Raw genomic sequence first — 22,506 nt, forward strand, 5'->3', positions numbered from 1 at the left:
GCTTCTTGGGAGGCAACCCAAGATTTGAGACTATAGGAACCCTTATAAGTTGGTACTCTATCCAAAAACCCAAAAAAATCAGAAAAAAATTTTCCAGAGACCTCCCGGGTGCCCGCCTGGCAAGCCCGGGCGCCCGTCTGGAAGCTGGGGCGCCCGTCTGGAAAGCCTGGGCGGCCGCCTGGAGCCCTACTGTAGGAAAATTTTTTCGGCCTTATACAAAAAATAAAAAACCAAAAAACAAGAATTCCACCAGCCATAACCCCACTACCCACGTTTTTCCTCCTACAAACTATCCACAACCCCACTCCTATTCTAATTCTAAACCTAAATCCTACCCTATATATACACACAACCCCTCCATATACACTCCCATATACTTTCAACTTAAAAACTCTCTCATACACACAGAACACAAATCTCAAACACTTATTCTCAGTTTCAATGGCCCCAAAGAGATCTCGAATTGTTGATAGCAGTAGCACTATTCCTACTGCTGATTCTTCGAGGGGTACTGTTGCGAGGCCCCGATTGGTAGATAGGGCTGCTGAGGAGGAGTATACTAGGCTTCTGACAAAGCCGATTCTGAAGAAGAGGGGATTTTTGCCGTCGGGGAGGGATGGTGAGTTATTGTCGATGATTGCTGAGAAAGGGTGGATTTCTTTTTATGAGTCGCCGGAGGCAGTCCCGATGAGTGTGGTTCGCGAGTTTTATGCGAACGCCAAGGCTAACAAGAATGGGTATACTATTGTTAGGGGGCTTACGGTTGATTACCAGCCCGAGGTGATTCACCGTGTTATTGGGCAGCGACAAAGGAAGCCCGAGGAGGAGAATTGGAATGAGAAGACCCCCGAGGATTTTGATTTGGATTTGATTGTTGCTTCTCTCTGTCAGCCGGGAACAGTGTGGAATTTTAAGACGGGATCTAACGAGTATCGTTCTTTTACGGCTATTGTGATGAACAGGTATACCCGTGCATGGAATGCCTTTATTTGTGCAAATATTTTGCCTTCTTCGCATGCACATGAGGTCATAGTTGAGAGAGCTAGGTTGTTATGGGGGATCTTGAATGAGGAGTATTATGTGGACCTTGGTGAGTTCATCTACCAAGGGATTTTGAAGTTTTTGAGGGGGAGAATGCAAAACAACATCCCTTATGCCTCTACTGTCACGAAGCTGTGCAGGGCAGTTGGAGTCCACTGGCCTTCTTATGAGTAGCTACAGATGCCGGCCGCTCCTATTGATTCATCGACGCTAAATGCAATGCAGGAATGGACGGGTGGAGAGCCCGCGGAGCATGGTTTGGGATATCATCTTCCAGGAGGATGTCCAGCCATTGGTGCTACGATGGCTAGGCCCAGTCAGGCTCATGACGAGGCAGGTTCTTCTAGAGCCCAGAGAGGTGTTGGTTCAGGGATGGCTGATGCCCAGTATAGGAGGCTATCGAGGAGGATGGATGCGATGTACGAGTTACAGAGTAGGTTTGCTCATGAGCTCACCCTGGCACTTGGGACTGCTTTCAGAGGCCTTGGAGTTGACATCCAGTGGCCCATTTTTGGTGAGGACTCTACTTATCCGCCTCCTGACACTCCACCCTCTATGGGTGATGATGATGATTTCTTTGAGTAGGTATACCCTGTGTTCCTTTCTACTACCTTCACTGGGGACAATGAAGATTTTAAGTTTGGGGGTGGTAGTTAAGGAGCATATTTGTGTGTGTGTCATGTAGTTGCATATTCATGATAGTTTAGTTCATATAGTTGCATATTTTTGCCATATAGTTTTTTTTTATTTTTTATAGCTTTGTGTATCATGTCATTTAGCTCATGCATATACCATGATCCCTTTTGCATTACTTTACCGATTGATTTGTGATATTGATGCGAGTGTAGTGATAGCGTTAGAGTGATGTTGAATCTTGTAGGTTGACATGCATGCTAGAAACACTTGTAATTTCACTAAGTCTTAGAGTATGCTTAAGGACTAGATTGTTGTCATGGTTTGATGGTTTTTAAGGTTAATCTATTGATTATGTTTAGAATTTATAATAGGCTCTTAATGATAAAAGGCATGAAAATATAAAAATTGGAGTGGAAATTGGAATTCATTGCTAGTCGTGGCTAGGAGTCAAATGGCTAGTAGCCGGCTCGTATTTTATGCGAGTAGTCTAGGCTTGAGCAAGATGGAGCGAAATGCACTTGCTCAAAAATTTGAAAAAAAAATCATAAAAAAAAAGAAAAAGGAAAAAGAAAAAAAAAGAGAAAAAATATATATGGTTTAATGCATAATTGATCGCGAGTGAGCTCTTTGGTATTCGAGTTATTAAGTTCTTAGAGGACTTTGTGCCTAGTGACCTAAGGCTTTTATAGTCTGGGATCCGCTAACCTAACGCTCGTTAAATGGATGCCATTGCATAAGTCTTTTGTGGACCTCACTCATTGCACGATCAAATAAGCATTTGTTTATTGTGTTGAATAAAAGCATGATTCCTTAATAAGCTCCACTAATCTTGAAGTTTTATAAGTCATTTTATGTCTAGAATTTATTCTTTGTATAATCATGTGATTGCCTTGAGGATAATTGAGTTATGATAATTGATCTAGTTTCGAAGCATATATGTTAAGCATCCGCACACACCACGTTTCTAGTTGTATATTAGCTTGCGTGATTTGATTGACCTTTAGTTGCCTAATTACATTTGTTGAGATGTCATGTGTTGGTTGGTTCAGTCATCGCAAAGGGGGGTCGATGCATTTCATGTAGTTCGCATTCATGCATGTTTTTATTTTGTTTTTGAGTCTGTGATGCTTGAGGACAAACATTGATTTATGTTTGGGGGTGTGATAAGTGGCATTTTATACCACTTAGAACGTCTTATAATGGCTTGAATTAATGTTTTGGAATCAAGTATTTTGTGTATTTGATACGCTTTCAAGTGTTTTTGCATTTCGGGGTGTAGCTTGCGTATGCAGGGAGATTTTATCAAAATAAGCCTAGGGAAGTACTTGGGATCAGTCTCGGGGGAATGTGCGAAGAATTCAGTAAAATCAGGAGCAGAAAAACATTTTTTCCAGAAGCCTGCCAGGCGCCCGCCTGGGATCTGGGGCGGCCGCCTGGGATCTGGGGCGCCCGCCTGGGAAGCTGGGGCGGCTGCCCGGAGTCGGGAAATTTAATTCTGATTTTTATTAAGTCATGTTCTACTGGAATTCTGAGACGGCTGATCCTTATGGACTTCTATATAAGTAATCTTCAGGGATATTTCACAAAAAAACAAAGTATTCATCAAGCAAGGAGCAAGGAGAGAAGAAAAGAAGACCGTTTTAGCACACCGCAATGAAGAAGAGGAATCATACGTTAATTTGTGATTCTTTTATTCTTTGTAACAATGGATGCTAGTTTTCTTTACTTTGAACCTATTTACTCTTGTGACGTACTAATAAATAGTTAGTTAGTTTATATTATCGTATTATTATCATGTTTTCATATGAACCATGGTGACGATGAGTTCTATCATGGGCTAATCATGATCATGGGGTCATACCGGATTTACTATGGATTTCGTTAGTTAATTGTTTAATACCTTGGTGTGTGATGATTGTATGATATCTAGTATAGGTTGTGCTTATTCGTCTTATGTGCGTCGCGAACATATAAGGTAGCTTGTTAATCTCTTGTGAAGTGACAGTGAATCTTGATATTTATAACTTGCCATGCTAGCATAGGTTCATGTATTATATGCATGATTAGTGGGTAATTCTAACCGTTTTACTTGCCCTGTGTAATCATAATGAATAACTAGCGCTTAAATTGTTATGTTGTCAAATTCTCTAGACATATAGGGTCTCAACATAATTGATGCCTATGCAACTTCTATCTTAATTATGGATGTTTGGTAGAATGGTACTAGTACAACGAAAGTTAGCTTTTATCAGTTTTGTGTTGTTTGATTAATATCATCACCCTTACATGCTAAGGGTAATAACAATGACTATTGAATGAAGTAGTAATGAAGTTATGATCTCATGTGTATTTAATATTATTAATTCAAGTAATAATTTAAGTGCTTTATTCTCGTAGTTAATTGTAGTTAATAATTAGTTAATCAATCTTAAGTGTTATTGTCTTGACATTGAGAAGTAATCATACATTGGTGAGTGAGTGTTAATTAAATATAATTAGTCTGAGTCTCTGTGGGAATGAACTAGAAATCATTCTATATTTCTTACGAATGTGTATACTTGCGTGAATTATTAGCGCGTGTTTTGTGCCTAACACCCTCCAAACCCGGGTCAGAAGTTTGGGGCTCACAACACACACATACACATAATATATAAACCTGTATATAAAATATTATATGTATTGTCCCTTCTTTTCACAATCATGGATCGCAACAACCTTATCCTTTATTACATCATACCAAATCCCAACTAGTTCACCTTACAACTGGTAATGATATCGTTGTTCCAATCTTGCATAACTCACCTACACTATAAAGCTCCTGCTAGTTTGATCCAATTTAACCGGAAACCCTAGCTCGTACACTGGACAGGGAATCCTCGTTATCAACACTTTCTTCTTCAACTGTGGAAACCATAAAAAGGTTTGCAAGAGTGAGCTAACTAGCTCAGCAAGTTATAATAACAATAACTGAGGTAAAAAAATTACCAATTGAAATGATTCAGAAGAATCAAGTTTCTAAATAAGCAATGATTAGAATTGGATATTCACTTTTTATTTTAAAACCCAAGGTTATGCTGCTGATCAGTCACGCACTAACCCCGAGCAAGGCTCCCAGCTTTGCTCTATATACTGGATCCAAGGCATGCATTGGCCTATTATGACCACGAATCTGGTCCGACCACGAATCTGGTCCACATTTATAAAACCATCCAATTCTAAAATAATTCAATATGATAACCAATGTAATTCAAAAAGCTGAATCATAAACAACATTTATCTTGAAACATAGGGTGATTCACAATACCATGAAGGTATAACAAGGAATTCAAAAGGATTGGCTTTCAATCAAGGAAAGAATCAAAAAGTAGAAGACCAAGATTGGGTTACAAGGATTGGTCTTCTGTTAAACAAGGAATAAGGGTTGGTATGTCAAGCAATTCAATATCAGAAATTAGTATGTGGTAGATATGTATTTGTGGAGTAGTATCGTATGTGTCTGGCTCGTATCTGAGAATTCAACAATCAATAGTTTATGAAGAATAAGTCTTATGGCTCAAGATCAATAAGAATCAGGGTTCAAGGTTAAATGGTTTAAAGTGCTTGCAGGATAAAACAGGAGTTATTTTGGATCATTTTGGATCCTCATGAATCGTTAAATTAGTTACTTAACCGCACTATGTAACTGCAAAAACGATCCGATTCGATACTCGTATTGGATAATTATCCAAACCGGGATTTTTATAAAACACTATATATGAAAATAACGTAATAATATCCTGTCTTTCGAAAATACGAGTTTTGTTGGTACATCGAAATAATTATCATATCGAAAATTGTGCACCGGGCCGCATACGGGTCAAACCGTAATCCGAATTGAAATAAGTCAAAACAAGAAAAATGTCCGGAATTACCATATTAGGTTAGGAAGGAGTTTTCGGAAGAGTTTCGGGTTGATAAAAACGTAAAAACAGTTGAAGTCGGATGATTCCCAGCTTTATAAAATAATTTTGTAATTATTCATAAAATAATTAATAAATTCATAAATCAATAGAAAATCATATAACAGCCCAAAAATTACCACAAAAATACCGTAATAATCTATATTTTATTCTGGTCATAATAAAATTAACATACTTATATTGTATCACATATAAGCATTCATATATCCACACCAATCATCAGATAATTCACCAAAAATCATATAATAATCATATAAAAATTATTTATTGGTAAAAATAATTACACGCGATATCCCGAATGTTACATGCGACACGTTCAAGTTCAATGATGTGACTGAAGATGCTATCAAACTGCGACTCTTCCCATTCTCTCTGAGGGACAAAGCTAAGTGTTGGTTACATTCTCTACCAGCAGGGTCTATCACCACTTGGGAAGATCTTGCTCAATCAGGAATGCTCTTACTCAGTTTGCTCAGCAAACTGGAGAATCTTTGTGTGAGGCTTGGGATCGATATAAGGAGATGCTAAGGAAGTGCCCACATAATGGCATGCCTGATTGGATGATTAATAACTATTTCTACAATGGATTGGGTGCTACTTCTAGACCCATGCCTGATGCAGCATCATGAGGAGCCTTGTGGGCTAAGAGCTACGATGAAGCTTATGAATAAATTGAACTGATGGCTGCTAATGAGTACCAGAATCCTTTTCAGAGACTAACTCAGGGAAAAGTAGCAGGAATTCTGGAGTTGGATGCAGCAACTGCTATAGCTGCCCAATTTAAGGCTTTGATGATGAAGGTGGACACTTTGGCTAATCTTGGGGTTAATCGAATCGCTAGTGTCTGTGAGCTTTGTGCTGGTGCCCATGAGACTGATCAGTGTATAATTTTTAGTGAATCAGCTCATTTCGTGAGCAACGTTCAGCGTTCGCAGCGGCCTGTGCCAACCACTTATTATCCCAACATCCGCAATCATCCTAATTTTAGTTGGAGCAACGCTCAGAATGCGGTTCAACAGCCTGATCAACAGTATCCAGCTAAGCAGTACAACCCTCCTGGTTTTCAGCAACCGCAATATACAACAAGACAACAACTTCAGCTTCAACAAGCTAATGAAAAATCTGAATTAGAGGAGTTGAAGCTTATGTGCAAGAGTGAAGCTATTTCTATCAAGACCTTGGAAAATCAAATTGGGCAAATTGCCAATGCCTTTCTAAATTGTCATCCTGGTACACTACCTAGTGACATTGAAGTGCCAGGAAGGAAGGAAGCTAAGGAGCAGGTAAAGGCAATCACTTTGAGGTCTGGAAAGGTTGCGAATCCCGAACAAACTCAAGCGTTGACTGAAGAAGCTGGCGTTGATAAAGAAGTAGAGCAGCAGGAAGAAGAAGTGGAACCAAGGAAGACTACTGTTGAGTACACTCCTCCTGAGGGTAATACATGGGAGAAACAGATCTATCCTCCACCACCTTTTCCTAAGCGGCTGCAGAAGAAAAAGTTGGACAAGCAATTTGAGAAGTTTCTGGAGGTGTTCAAGAAACTTCATATCAACATACCTTTCGCTGAGGCTCTTGAGCAGATGCCTAGTTATGCAAAGTTTATGAAAGGTATTCTTTCTCGAAAGGTGAAGTTAGATGATTTAGAGATAGTCGCTCTCACGGAAGAATGCAGTGTTGTGCTGCAACAGAAGTTGCCTCCGAAGATTAAGATCTAGGAAGCTTCACTATTCCGTATACTATCGGAAAAGTGTCTTTTGACAGATGCTTATGTGACTTGGGAGCTAGCATCAATCTGATGCCTTTGTCAATCTTCAAGCAGTTGGATTTACCTGATCCAAAACCAACTTATATAACTTTGCAATTGGCCGACCGTTCTATTACATATCCGTGAGGTATTGTGGAGGATGTCTTGGTCAAGGTTGATAAACTCATCTTCCCTGCTGATTTCGTCATTCTTGATTTCGAGGAGGATAAGAAGATTCCCATAATCTTGGGAAGACCTTTCTTGGCGGCTGGCCGAACCTTGATAGATGTGCAAAAGGGTGAGCTCACAATGTGAGTGCTGGATCAGGAAGTCACTTTTAATGTGTTCAATGCTATGAAATTTCCTACAGAAAATGAGGAGTGCTTAAAGGTGGAGTTGGTCGATTCTGTGGTTACTTCAGAACTTGATCAATTGCTAAGGTCTGATGCCTTTGAAAAAGCCTTATTGGGAAATTCAGATAGTGAAGATGACAAAGGAGAAGAACAATTACAATATTTGAATGCTTCTCCCTGGAAGAGGAAGATTGATATGCCTTTTGAATCTCTTGGGATGGAGGAATTGAACAAAGCTCCTAAACGCCTTAAGCCATCTATTAAGGAAGCTCTCACTCTTGAGCTTAAGCCTTTACCTGAGCATTTGAGGTATGCATTTTTAGGTGATGCATCTACTTTGCCTGTTATTATTGCATCTGACCTTTCAGGTTGTGACGAGGAAAAGCTCCTGAGGCTTCTAAGAGAATTCAAATTGGCAATTGGTTGGACTATAGCAGATATCAATGGAATCAACCCTTCTTATTGCATGCATAAAATTCTGCTAGAGGAAGGTAGCAAGCCTACGGTTGAGCAGTAAAGAAGACTTAATCCGATCATGAAGGAAGTAGTGAAGAAAGAAATTCTTAAGTGGCTAGATGCAGGGATCATCTATCTTATTTCTTACAGTTCATGGGTAAGCCCGGTTCAATGTGTGCCGAAGAAAGGTGGAATTACTGTGGTAGCAAATGAGAAGAATGAGTTTATTCCTACAAGAACACTCACGGGGTGGAGAGTTTGCATGGACTACAGGAAGCTGAACAAGGCCACTAGGAAGGATCACTTCCCTTTGCCCTTCATTGACCAGATGCTTGATAGATTGGCTGGTCATGAGTACTACTGTCTTCTGGATGGCTATTCGGGTTACAATCAGATTTGTATCACCCCAGAAGATCAGGAGAAGACTACCTTCACTTGCCCATTTGGTACTTTTGCCTTCAGACAAGTTTCTTTTGGTCTGTGTGGTGCATCAGCCACATTTCAGAGATGTATGATGGCCATTTTTTCTGATATGATTGGCCAGAATGTGGAGGTGTTCATAGCTGAATTGTCTGTATTCGGAGATTCTTTTGATGAATGCTTGCAAAATCTTGGACACGTTCTCAAGAGGTGTGTTGAGACCAATTCGGTTCTTAATTGGGAGAAATGTCACTTTATGGTGCGACGGGACATTATTCTTGGGCACAAGGTTTCTAGTAAGGTTCTTGAGGCGGACAAAGCCAAGGTGGCGGTCATTGAAAATCTTCCTCCTCCTATTTCTGTGAAGGGGATTCGCAGTTTTCTTGGTCATGCGGGTTTCTATAGGCATTTTATCAAAGACTTCTCTAAGATTTCGAAGCCATTGTGCAGCTTGCTAGAGAAAGATCTCCATTTTAAGTTTGATGATGAGTGCCTTGCAGCTTTTGAAATATTGAAGAATAGTTTGATCACGGTACCTGTCATAACTGCACCTGATTGAAATGAACCTTTCGAGATGATGTGCGATGCATGTGACTATATAGTTAAAGTAGTTCTTACGTAGAGGAAGAACAACATATTTCATGTGGTCTACTATGCTAGCAAGACCCTAAATGGTGCTCAACTAAATTATACTACTACAGAGAAAGAACTTTTGGCTATTGTCTATTGTTCTGAGAAATTTCGATCTTATCTACTTAGGACTAACGTGACAGTTTTTACTGATCACGCTGCAATTCGTTATCTCATCTCAAAGAAGGACTCGAAGCCTAGATTGATTAGATGGGTTCTTTTGCTTCAAGAATTTGAACTAGAGATCAAGGACAGAAAGGGGACTGAAAATCAAGTCGTTGATCATCTCTCGTGTTTAGAGAACCCTAATGCTACTTCATTGGATAAGACATTGATAAATGAGTCTTTTCCCGACGAGCAGCTATTTGGAGTGCAAGAAGAAGAACCGTGGTTTTCAGACATTGTGAACTACCTTGTGAGTAATATCATGCCTCCCGACTTATCTTATGCTCAAAGGAAGAAGTTTCTACATGAAGTGAAGTGGTATATGTGGGATGAGCCATTTCTTTTTCGACAAGGAGCTGATCAAATCATCAAGAGATGTATTCCTTACAGCGAAACGGGGGGCATCTTGCGAGATTGCCACTCAACGGCTTATGGAGGACATTATGGTGGAGAAAAAACAGCAGCTCATATTCTGCAAGCAGGTTTCTTTTGGCCAACCTTGTTTAAAGATGCTCACCAGTTTGTTTTGAAATGTGATCAATGTCAATGTGTGGGTAATATGTCTAAGAGGGATGAGATGCCTCTTAATGTGCTTCTTGAGGGTGAGGTCTTCGATGTTTGGGGAATTGACTTCATGGGGCCATTTATCTCATCCTGTAACAATCAGTATATCTTGTTGGCGGTTGATTATGTGTCGAAATGGGTTGAAGTTAAGGCGTTTCCAATGAACGATGTGAAAGTGGTGCTTAATTTTCTTCATAAACAGATATTTTGGAACTCCAAGAGTCATAATCAGTGATGAGGGGTCGCATTTCTATAACCGCAAGTTCACTACTATGATGCAAAGGTATAATGTGAATCATCGCATTGCTATGGCTTATCATCCTCAAACAAATGGTCAAGCTGAGGTATCTAATAGGGAAATCAAGCGCATTTTAGAGAAAGTTGTGTGTCCATCGAGGAAGGATTGGTCTATGAAGCTTGATGAAGCTGTTTGGGCGTATCGAACAGCATACAAGACTCCGTTAGGGATGTCACTGTATCAGTTGTTTATGGTAAAGGGTGTCATTTTCCGGTGGAGCTGGAGCATAAAGCGTATTTGGCTTTGAAGATATTGAATCTGGATTTGGATGTAGCTGGAAAGAAGGGGATGCTTCAATTGAATGAGCTTGACGAATTTCGACTTCAAGCTTATGAGAATAATAAAATGTATAAGGAAAAAGTCAAGAGGTGGCACGACCGGGGTCTAGTGCTCAAATCATTTGTGTCAGGGCAACAAGTTCTTTTGTTCAACTCTCGTCTTCGTTTTTTTCCTGGAAAGTTGAAGTCAAGATGGTCAGGGCCGTTTATTGTCAAAACTGTGTTTCCACATGGAACGGTGGAAATTTTTGAGAATGATCCGGGCCAATTATTCAAGGTAAATGGTCAGAGGTTGAAGCATTATATGGTGACACGGCAAACCGCGAGGTGGTTAATGCCGTTTTATTGTCCATTTGATCTCGAGTTATATGTCAAGCTAACGACGTAAAGCAAGCGCTTCTTGGGAGGCAACCCAAGTTTGTTGTACATTAGTAGGCAGAGGAAGCAAGAAGAAAAGAGAAAATCACAAAAAAATCAAAAAATGAAAAAAAATTCAGGACTAACTACAGAAGCCTGGCGTGCCCGTGCTGTCCTAGCGTGCGGTCGCGCTGAAAACACAGAAACACGGCGCGCCCGCGCTATTCCAGCGCGCGGCCACGCCGGTTTGGCAGAAGTAGTTTGCGCTCGCGCCGAGGTCCCGACTCAGAAAATAATAAAGGCAGTTTTAAGGGGGGAAATCGGGATTTTTCTACAAAGTCAATTCCCAACCGAATTTTACTCCCTACATCCCAAATTTCCCTCTGCAAATCAAACCCATTACTCCCATTATTTCCATAATCAAATCCCACTTATATTCTATATATAATTCTTTTTTCACCACCTATATACATACACCTCATACAGAAACTTCTTCACCACTTCACAAATTGTCAAACACAAATTCTCTCTCAAACATAACTCTTATTCTCTCTACTCAATTCCAATGGCACCCAAGAGACAAAGAACACAAGTAAGCAGCAACACCGGTTCTTCAAGTGTGGGTGGTGTAAGGCCGAGGTTCTCTACTCCCGAGGCTGAAGCGAAGTATACGAGTCTTCTCTCGAAGCCGATCATCAAGGAGCGAGGTTTTCTTCCATCAGGGAAGGATGGTAAGCTATTGGAAATAATTCTGGAGATGGTCTGGGTTCCTTTTTGCGAGGCACCCACTGCTATGCCCATGAGTGTTGTTCGCGAGTTTTATGCGAACGCGAAGGCTGAGAATAATGGCTTCACGGTGGTTCGAGGGAGGACTGTGGAGTACAGTGTAGAGGCTATCAGGACGAAGATTGAGCAGCCCGCGAGGAAGGTTGGGAAACACACGTGGAATGATAAGACTCCATAGGACTTTGATCTGGATCTTATTGTTACTACGTTGTGCCAGCCTGACACTCACTGGAAGATTAAGAAAGGTACGACCGAGTATTCTACATTCCTGGCTTCCAGCATGAACAGGTTTTCCCGTGCATGGAACGCGTTTATTTATGATAATATCATGCCATCTTCGCATGTGCATGAGATAACTGTGGAGTGTGCATGGCTGTTATGGGGCATTCTTCAGGGCGATTATGTGGATTTGGGGATGGTGATTTATCAGGGTATCCTGAAGTTCTTGAGAGGGAGTACCATGGGCTCTATTCTATATACGTTTGTTGTGACGAAGCTGTGTGTGGAAGTTGGTGTTCATTGGCCCGCACATGAGCAGTTGCAGATCCCGAGTGCTCCTATTGACAGCACTACTTTGACTACGATGCAAGAATGGGATGGAGACAAGCCCGATCTGAAGGGGCTTGGTTATACTTTTGACCACCTACCTGGTGGGAGACCAGCTACTGGGGCCACTCAGGCGAGCAGGACTGTATGGAGATCTCAGCTAGGAGATGAGGCAGGGCCATCGCAGCAGGCACGTGAGGAGGAGAAAGGAGCTAATATGGGAGTTGGCATGAGCATGACGCAGTGTAGGCGTCTGGCTAGGAGGATGGATGTGATGCATGACATCCACAGCAGGTTTGCACGTGATCTCACCCAGGCATTGGGGATAGCTTTTCGAGCCACCGGTGTTGACATCCAGTGGTTGGTTTTTGATGAGGATTCCGTGTATCCACCTCCGGATACACCTGACTGAGGACAGTGAATATTTTAAGTATGAGGGTAGTAGTTGAAGGAATATGTTTTGTGTGAGTCACATATAGTTTACATATTCATGATATTTTAGTTCATATAGTGCATATTTTTCCATGTAGTTTTTATTATTTTATTTTTTTGGTAGTTTTTATGTTAGTTTGTTCATATAGTTCATGCATGTGCATTATAACATGATCCCTTAGATGATTTTTCTGATTAATTTGTGATATTGATGCTAGTGTAGTGATGTCGTATTTAGTGATGTTAAGTCTTATCGAATTGATTTTCATGCTAGAGATAATTGTATTTCACTAAGTCTTATAAGTTGCTTAAGTGCTAGATCATGATCATGGTTTATTTGTTTGTCGAGGTTTAATCACTTGTTTATATTTAAAATTTAGGATATTCTTTTAATAATAAAATAACATGGATTTTTAGAAATTGGAGAAAAATTGGATTCCATTGCTAGTTGTTGTGGCTAGGTGTTAAATAGCTAGTAGCCGGCTCATATTTATATGAGTAGTCTAGGGTTGAACGAGATTGAGCGAAACGCACTAGTTCAGAAATTGAAAAGAAAAAAAAAAGAAAAAAAATGAATGTTATGTTATGTAAAATTGATCACGAGTGGGCTCTTTAGTACTCGAGTTATTAAGTTCTTAGGGGACTTTGTGCCTAGTGACATAAGGCTTTTATAGTCTGGAATCCGCTAACCTAACGCTCGCTACATGGGTACTATTATATAAGTCTTTTGTGGACCTCACTCATTGTACGATCAAATAAACATATGTGTGTTGTTTTGTTTGAATAAAAGCATGAATCCATATAAAACTCCAATATAAGAATTGAAGTGTTATAAGTTATTTTTAGTCTAGCTTTTTATATTATTTATAAGCTTACGATTTCCTTGATGAGTAGTGAGTTATGATTATTGATCTAGTTGCGATAGTATATCTGTAAGCATTTTCACACACGCACGTCTCTAGTTTGTAAGTTGATTAGTATGATTTGATAGATCTGTATGCGAGTAACTATATTTATTGAGATGTTGCTCGTTGATTGGTTTAGTTATTCTATTGGGATTGTTGCATTCATATCGTTGTATTCATATAGTTGCATTCATGCATTTTTGTTTCTTGTTCTTTGAGTCTGTTTATGCTTGAGGACAAGCATCGATTCAAGTTTGGGGGTATGTTGAGTGGCATTTATGACATTTTATAATGCTCTATTAAGCTTTGAATTGATGTGTTTGTACTCAGGTTGTTAAGTGTTTTCTAGTGTCTTTACAGTTCATGCATTATCTAGGTAATCAGGTGAATTAGCATTATTTTGGTGCTAATTTGGTGTCAAGGTGGTGTTGGAATAAAAGCGCTTGGAAAGCCGGCTCGAAGCAGCAAAGAAAATCATAAATCTGAAGTTTTTCCAAAGATACGGCGCGCCCGCGCTCGTCAAGCGCGCGACCGCGCCCGGATGTCAGAAAGGCAGCGCGCCCGCGCTGTGATACCGCGTGGTCGCGCCGGTGCTAATTCAAAGAATCCTGATTCTATTATAATTACAATTGGAGGAAATCTGGATTGCATGGGGCTGCTATATAAAAAACTTTAGGTCATTTTTCATAAATAATCAAGTCAAAGAGATGTACCAGAGCGTAAGAAGATCGTTTTAGCACGGATTCAATGAAGACGAAGAAGATCTTATTTTTACTTGTGAATCTTTGTTCTAAGTTGTAACTTGGATGCTAGTTTTCTTATTTGTGAACCTTACTCTTGTTTCATACTTGGTTTTGTTATTTTAGTATAAAGACTACATTTGTTATACCATACTTTTATTTGAACCCACATTAATGATGTTAGGTCACATAACACTATAGAAGGGGGTTGAATATAGTGTTTATACAATTAAATCGATTTAGAAAACAAGTATATAAAAGTAATCAAGTTTATTCAATATAATAAGCTTTGTTACAAAATAGGTTAAACTACTCTCTCAGTGTTGAACAATATCACTAAGAGCTGCTAGGTTACAATGAATAATGTTCTCGTGTATGATAACACTTATAGTGTAAATCCTAAGATGTGTTTATATAGTACACAGTTACAAGATATCTTCTAATTGATATGGAATATAATTCTGTCTCCTAAAATATATCAATCAGATATTATCTTCTATAAGTCTTCTAGCTGTCCAAATCTTCATGCATATCTTCTTTTGTTTTAGTCCAGATCCTCTACTGTAAATCAGCCGCATTCCTTATCTGAAGTACCCGAACTTAAGTCCTGATATAAATCCTGACGGCCTTAAGTTCTGATATAAGTTCTGACTTCAGTAAGTTCTGATTTCCAGTAAGTCCTGATATTAAGTTCTGAAACTAAACACAACAGATTAGACATGATATCACAAATATATCTAACAATCTCCCCCAACTTGTAAATTATGAAAAATATACAAGTTAATAGATTTGATGATGTCAAAAACATTTAAGTACAAATGCAATGAGAGTTGATTTAAACAACTAACTAAAACTTACAGTCCTTGCAGCTTTTACCAATTTTACTGAGTCAATCTGAATCCAAAGTGATTCTTGACAAAGTTTGATATCAGCTTCTCTTTTGCATTTCTCAGGACTTGAGCTATAGTAGTCTTGACTTGCTTCATTTCTTCATCTTGACTTCCAATATGGTAGATTGCAGTCCTAAGTGCTGAGATGTGATTTCTTTCCAATCCATCACCAAGTATGATTACCCTTGGGTGAGATGAGTCTTCATTATAGCACAGACATTTCTCTTTCAGAATAACTTCAAGTTTAGCAGAATTTTTCTTTATTGGAATTTCACTTCCATCATCTTCAACTATATTTGGAACAAATTCTGCAACCCTTGATTCAGAGATTCTAGCTTTATCCCTTATAGTCTTTATGATGAAATTTGACCAACTTCTGGTAATCTTAGACTTTATCTGCAAAAGATAATGAAAGAATTGAAGTTCTATCAGAGATTTATTTAGCACATCTGATTCTGACATTCTGTATGTTCTTCCATCTTCAAGAAATAGAATCAGCTTTTCTTTGACATTACTCTTATAATGAGCATCCAGTACCACTTGAACAGATATAACCTTGTCAAGGTGTTTCTGTGTAATTTCCTCAAGAGGTTTGTCAGTTAATAAGAATGGATCTCTGGTAATTACTTCAACTCTTTTTTTGATCTTGGCTTCTTCAGAACCTAATCCACTATGTCTCTTGCTTGTCTAGCTTTCAATCCAACAGTCATGAAATCAGATAGCAGTTGACTTTTCTTAGGATCCGATGGCTTAACATTTTTCTATAGGAGTTTCTTCTTATCAGTAACTATCATCTTGCCCAAATCAACTTGAGCTCTGTCAGAGGTTGATGTCTTGATGACTTGTTCAGGATTTGCAGATTCTTCTGTAGCTTGCTGTTCTTCACTCTGAACAACTTGAGCTATGTCAGAGGTTGTCTTAGATTCTTCTGTTATCTTTCTTCTTTTCAGAGTTTCAACAGTTCCATCTTCAGCAGCTGTATCAAAAAAAACCTAAACCAGTTTGCATACAGGTTTCATCAAGATTTGAGTAATCTTCATCTCATGTTTCTTTGTTGGTTCATCAACCTTCTCTTTCCCTTTTACTTTGGGATCATTCTCAACTTGTGATCTTGTCTTGGGCTTTGAAGCCTCAGAAGTTGACATTTTCTTAATCACAATGCCTTTTTCCTTAGGCCTTGGAGGTTTCTTTGCATTAGAAGCTTTAGATTTAAGATTTGTCTTCTCAGCTGCAAATCTAGCTTCTTCCTCCTTTAGAGTCTCTAAATCCATTCCAGGATTATGCTTGAGAAATAATCTTCTAGCAATTTTTTCATCAAGTGTCTGAATCTTGGGATCTTTATAGTAGACAGTAGTCTCCATCCCCTTAAGTTTCAGAGTTCGTAAAAACTTCTGAGAGTCTTGACTTTCAGACTGAATAAGAACATTAGAACTTGATATCAGATTTTGATTATCAGAACTTGCTATCAGAGCTTGAGCATTTACAGCTTCAGAACTTGTATTCTTCTCTATAGAAGATTTGTTAGAATCAGAAATTAGTTTCTGTAAAGAAATTTTGCTACTTTGTCCTTGACTTTGACCTTTTCCCTTGCTAGGGTTTCCATGGTCATCTCCTTTATCATCCTTCTTCTTCAGTGTTTGAATAGTAGAGCATTTGAACTTAACTACCTTCTCCCCCTTTTTGGCATCATCTGATAGGAGTAGAGAGAGAAGAAGTTCCACTGAAGATTGGATTTCATTCAGTTGAGTCTGTTGAGCAGCTTGATTTTGTAGGACCTCAGCCAGTTGGGCCTGTTGCTTTTCTTGAACTTTCTCAATAGCCTCTACTTTGTCATGAATAGGTCTGATAAACCTTTTCTTGTCTAGCTTGAACATCAGGTCCAGCTTATCAGCATTTTCCTGTAGTTTATCAACCTTGGCCTGAGTAATGGAGTGTTGACCTTGAAGACTTTTAGTACTGAGAGCTGTGACTTTAAGTTGAGCTTTGAAGTCAGAATTTGTCAACAACTCATCAGCTTTTGCAATATGATCTAACAGAACTTTTGAGCAGAGAATGAAGTCAGATTCATTCCACTTCTTGGTCCATTCAACTCCTCTGTGAGTTTCTTCCCATGGAACATGAGCATCTTCTTCAACCAACTTTTTAAGCAGTGCCTCCTTTCGAAGAATTTAAGTTGGAGTATTTACTGGAGCTGACTCTCCAGAACTTGATAGAAGCTCATCATCTTCTGACAACACAAGAGTGTGTGTGGCTGTAGGAGATTCTGGTAAAACTTCATCTGTTTCCACATCCAGAATTGGAGTTGTTGGTATTTCAGCATTTAATGGAGAAACATATGGAGTTGTCACTTATCCTTGTGGTGCCTCCAGAAACAAGACAGATGGAATGTTCAGCCTATGAATATCAATTTCAGGACTTAATCCTGAATCTTCAACTGTAGCTTGAATTGGAGAGTGAGGTGGAGAAATCACTGTATCTTGAATAATGTTTCCAGCATGAGATGGAGGTGGAAGAGCTTCAATTACTATTGGTTCTGATGAGATCAGAGATCCCTGATCCCCTTCCTCAGCTTCTTTAACAGCCTCAGATTGAGGTTGTGCCATATGTCTACCTGCTCTCATCTTCTTTGATCTTCCGGATGATGGAGGAGTTTCTTGAACAGCATCAGAACTTGAAGTTCTTTTCCTTTTTAAAATTCCAGAATTCTCAGCTTCAGTCTGTTTCTGAGGAGTTACCTCTTTCTGAAAAATTTCCTTTTCAGCTTCTATTGTCACAGGCTCTGATGCAGGAACCTGGACATGTTCATCTTCATCTAATTCATCTCTAAGAATCATCCTTCTTCTTCTTGGTGGATATTTAGGCACAGAGATAGTTCTTTTGGGCCTAGAGGATTTGAGAGGTGAGGTTCTGATGGTAGGTGTTGATGATTGCGCTGGTTGAAAATAGGTTCTGATGGTAGGCTGTGATAGTTGTGGTTGAGAGGATTGAGCTGGTTGAGTACTGGTAGGTTGTGTAGGTGGAGATGGTTGTGGTTGAGAAGATTGTGCAATATCAGGAAATTGGGCTGTATATGTGTTGGGGTCAGAGTTTACTAAGAACTGTTTTACTGATGTAGGAATTTGAAGGGGTCTTAGTATCTCTTTTTTATTTTCAGTAGATAACAAGTTCGTGAAGGACCTTTTAGCAAGTTTAAAAGGTTGAATTGTCTCACTAAAGTTTTGGGGCTCATCAGGACAACAAAAACTGTAAATGAGTTGACAAAATCTAGAAAAGTAAACAGTATTTGGGTCCTCTGTCATCTTATCCCCAATAAAACTCAAAATAGCAGTAGCATAATCAAAGTGAGTTTGATTTAGAAGTGCATACCCATTAACCAAATGATTATCACTGTTTTTATCTCACTTACTTATTTTCTGACAAAATTTAACCGTTACAGTAAATACTAAAAATAAGTCAAGTAATAAAATAATGCCACGTAAGCATCAGAGTTTCCATCAGGATTTGCATCATAACTTGACTATCATCAGAATTTAACGGTCATCAGAACATGGCTTCTATACTCAAAAAGTGAATGACTGTTTCTGTGATTCTTCACACAAATACTGACTGGTTCCTTCAGAGTTTAATCATCAGTACTTTCATCCGAACTTGTCCTTAGAATTTATGCAAATAATACTTAACTGTTTATCTGAAACAACTTAATCACCACAGTAATTTTCATCATTCATATGGAGTGAGAGTGTGTGTATGTGCAAATGATCAGATAAAGATTAAAGTCTGATAAACTTCAGTATATCTTAGAAATAAGGCATAACTAAGAAAAATGCTTAAAATCTGTCTTTAATTTTGAAGTCTACCATAGAATAAAGTTATGCAAGAGTCCACCTCAACTGTTTATGCTCATTTTATGCATCTTTTGAAATTCTTTTTACAGTGGCTTCTCAGTGTAAATGAGTCACAATTGCTATCAGAATTTATGCTGTTATTAGAGTATTTCTCCAGTAATCAAAGAATGTGAAAAGTCACCAAGAAAAATTTATTTACTTTTTTAATGCATATAACTTAATACCAACAATGCACTTGGGTCTTCCCTTTCACATATTTACTCTAGATCTCAAAGGAGTACCTGATTTCAATTTTTCTTTTCTTTTGTTTTCTTCAGATAAGTGGGGTTTATCAAGCATGTAGTTCATCCTTAAAATTTACTGACATCAGAATTTGACCGATAAGAAGCAAAAATCTAGTTTGTGACTTAGTAATAAGATATAGGAAGTAAATTTAACTAAGATCAAAATCAGAATTTGCTTGTGTTATTGATTTCCACATAAACAATTAATTCAAACATGGGATACATAGTTTGTTAAAGACTATTAAGCCAACATCTAGCAAAGTAATTTTCATTGGGTTGAATAGTCACAGAACATTCAAAACATTATCAGAGTATATATAATCACATCAGATAACAATCAGTATTTAATATGATACAATTTAAGCACATATTACATGGAGAGAAGACAATCTGTAAACACTGATCATAGAGTCTGATGCATGAGAACAAAAACTAAACCGATTTTGAGAAAGAACCTGAAACCATTCCAAGTTCATTTACTAGTCTTGTAAAAGTAGCTTCACATAGTGGTTTTGTGAAGATATCTGCTAGTTGTTGATCTGTTGGGACAAAATGCAATTCCACTGTACCTTCCATCACATGTTCCCTTATGAAATGGTACCTAATGTTGATGTGCTTTATCATTGAGTGTTGAACTAGATTACTTGTCATAGCAATAGTACTTTGATTATCATAGAAAATGGGTATTTTAGAAAATTTTAACCCATAGTCCAGTAACTGATTCTTCATCCAAAGAATCTGTGCACAACAGCTTCCTGTAGTAATATATGTTGCTTCTGCAGTTGATGTGGAAATTGATTTCTGTTTCTTGCTAAACTAAGAAACCAATTTGCTTCCAAGAAATTGGCAGCTTCTACTAGTGCTTTTCCTGTCTATTTTGCATCCTGCAAAATCTGCATCTGAGTAACCTATTAGCTTAAAGTCTGATTCCCTAGGATACCATAATCCTAGGATCACTATTTGTATATCAATAGAGAGGCTCTGATACCACTTGTTAGGTCATACAACACTATAGAAGGGGGTTGAATATAGTGTTTATACAATCAAATCTATTTAGAACACAAGTATGTAACAGTAATCAAGTTTATTCAATATAATAAGCCCTGTTACAAAGTAGGTTAAACTACTCTCTCAGTGATGAACAATATCACTAAGAGCTGCTAGGTTACAATGAATAATGTTCTCGTGTATGATAATATTTATAGTGTAAACCCTAAGCTGTGTTTATATAGTACATAATTACAAGATATCTTCTAATTGATATGGAATATAATTCTGTCTCCTAAAATATATCAATCAGATATTATCTTCTACAAGTCTTCTAGCTGTCCAACTCTTCATGTATATCTTCTTTTTTTTAGTCCAGATCCTCTCTTGTAAATCAGCCGCATTCCTTATCTGAAGTACCCGCACTTAAGTCCTGATATAAATCCTGACGGCCTTAAGTTCTGATATAAGTTCTGACTTCAGTAAGTTCTGATTTCCAGTAAGTCCCGATATTAAGTTCTGAAACTAAATATAACAGATTAGACAAGACATCACAAATATATCTAACAAACTTTGATAAAGTGTTACACCGGGCTCTAGGTGCTTGCTTCAGTCCATAAAGTGCTTTCAAAAGATAGTAAACATATCCTAGAAAATTTGGATCTTCAAAACCAGAAAGTTGACTCACATAGACTTCTTCCTCCAAATCTCTATTTAGAAAGGCACTTTTTACATCCATTTGATAGACCTTGAAATTGGCATGGGCTGCATAGGCTAAGAAAATTCTGATGGCTTCAAGTCTTGCAACAGGAGCAAAGGTTTCATCAAAATTTATTCCTTCTTGTTGGCAGTAGCCCTTAGTAACCAATCTAGCTTTGTACCTGACCACTATGCCATTTTCATCCATCTTGTTTCAGAATACCCACTTGGTGTCAATTGGATTCTTTCCTTTGGGTTTGGGTACCAGCTTCCATACCTTGTTCCTTTCAAATTTGTTTAGCTCCTCCTGCATAGCTAAAATCCAATCAGGATCCAACAAAGCTTCTTCTACCTTCTTTGGTTCTTCCTTAGATATGAAGCTGCTATATAGACATTCTTCTAGAGTTGCTCTACTTGTTTGAACTTTAGGAGAAGCATCACCAATGATGAGCTCAAAAGGGTGATCTTTAGTCCATTTTCTTTATTGAGGTAGATTAGCTCTAGATGAAGAGGCTCATTGTTGTCTTGATGTGTGATTGAGTTTTGATTATGAGAAACTCCCTTTGAGTTTGTGAATATTTAATTTGATAAAGGGGAATGTTCCGACGGATGATGCACTTTGTGTCCCGACGGATGAAGCTGATTGTCTCCCGACGGATAAGGCAAATTATCTCCCGGAGGATGAAGCATTTTGTAACTCGACAGATATTGAATTATTTGCTTCAGTAGTTGTAGATTTTTCTGTATTATCCTTAGTCACTGTTTCCTGATCACTTTCATCATCACTGTCATCACCAACCATCTCCACATTATCAAACTTGAGGCTTTCATGGAAATCTCCATCTTGCAGTCCTTCAATATTTTTGTCATCAAACACAACATGTACTGATTCCATAACTTGACTATCATCAGAATTTAACGGTCATCAGAACATGGCTTCTGTACTCAAAAAGTGAATGACTGTTTCTGTGATTCTTCACACAAATACTGACTGGTTCCTTCAGAGTTTAATCATCAGTACTTTCATCCGAACTTGTCCTTAGAATTTATGCAAATAATACTTAACTGTTTATCTGAAACAACTTAATCACCACAGTAATTTTCATCATTCATATGGAGTGAGAGTGTGTGTATGTGCAAATGATCAGATAAAGATTAAAGTCTGATAAACTTCAGTATATCTTAGAAATAAGGCATAACTAAGAAAAATGCTTAAAATCTGTCTTTAATTTTAAAGTCTACCATAGAATAAAGTTATGCAAGAGTCCACCTCAACTGTTTGTGCTCATTTTATGCATCTTTTGAAATTCTTTTTACAGTGGCTTCTCAGTGTAAATGAGTCACAACTGCTATCAGAATTTATGCTGTTATCGGAGAATTTCTCCAGTAATCAGAGAATGTGAAAAGTCACCAAGAAAAATTTATTTGCTTTTCTAATGCATATAACTTAATACCATCAATGCACTTGAGTCTTTCTTTTCACATATTTAG

General features: G+C 38.3%; 1 non-coding gene across 1 annotated transcript; it reads right to left on the reverse strand.

The window, feature by feature from the left end:
- Window positions 1–6,079: 6,079 nt before the first annotated feature.
- LOC141688454 (small nucleolar RNA R71) lies at window positions 6,080–6,186 on the reverse strand. Its single transcript, XR_012561896.1, has one exon. It is a non-coding gene; the product is annotated as a small nucleolar RNA R71 (small nucleolar RNA).
- Window positions 6,187–22,506: the final 16,320 nt, after the last annotated feature.

The sequence above is a fragment of the Apium graveolens genome, chromosome 9 (assembly GCF_009905375.1).
Source record: "Apium graveolens cultivar Ventura chromosome 9, ASM990537v1, whole genome shotgun sequence".
Classification (NCBI taxonomy): Eukaryota; Viridiplantae; Streptophyta; class Magnoliopsida; order Apiales; family Apiaceae; genus Apium; species Apium graveolens.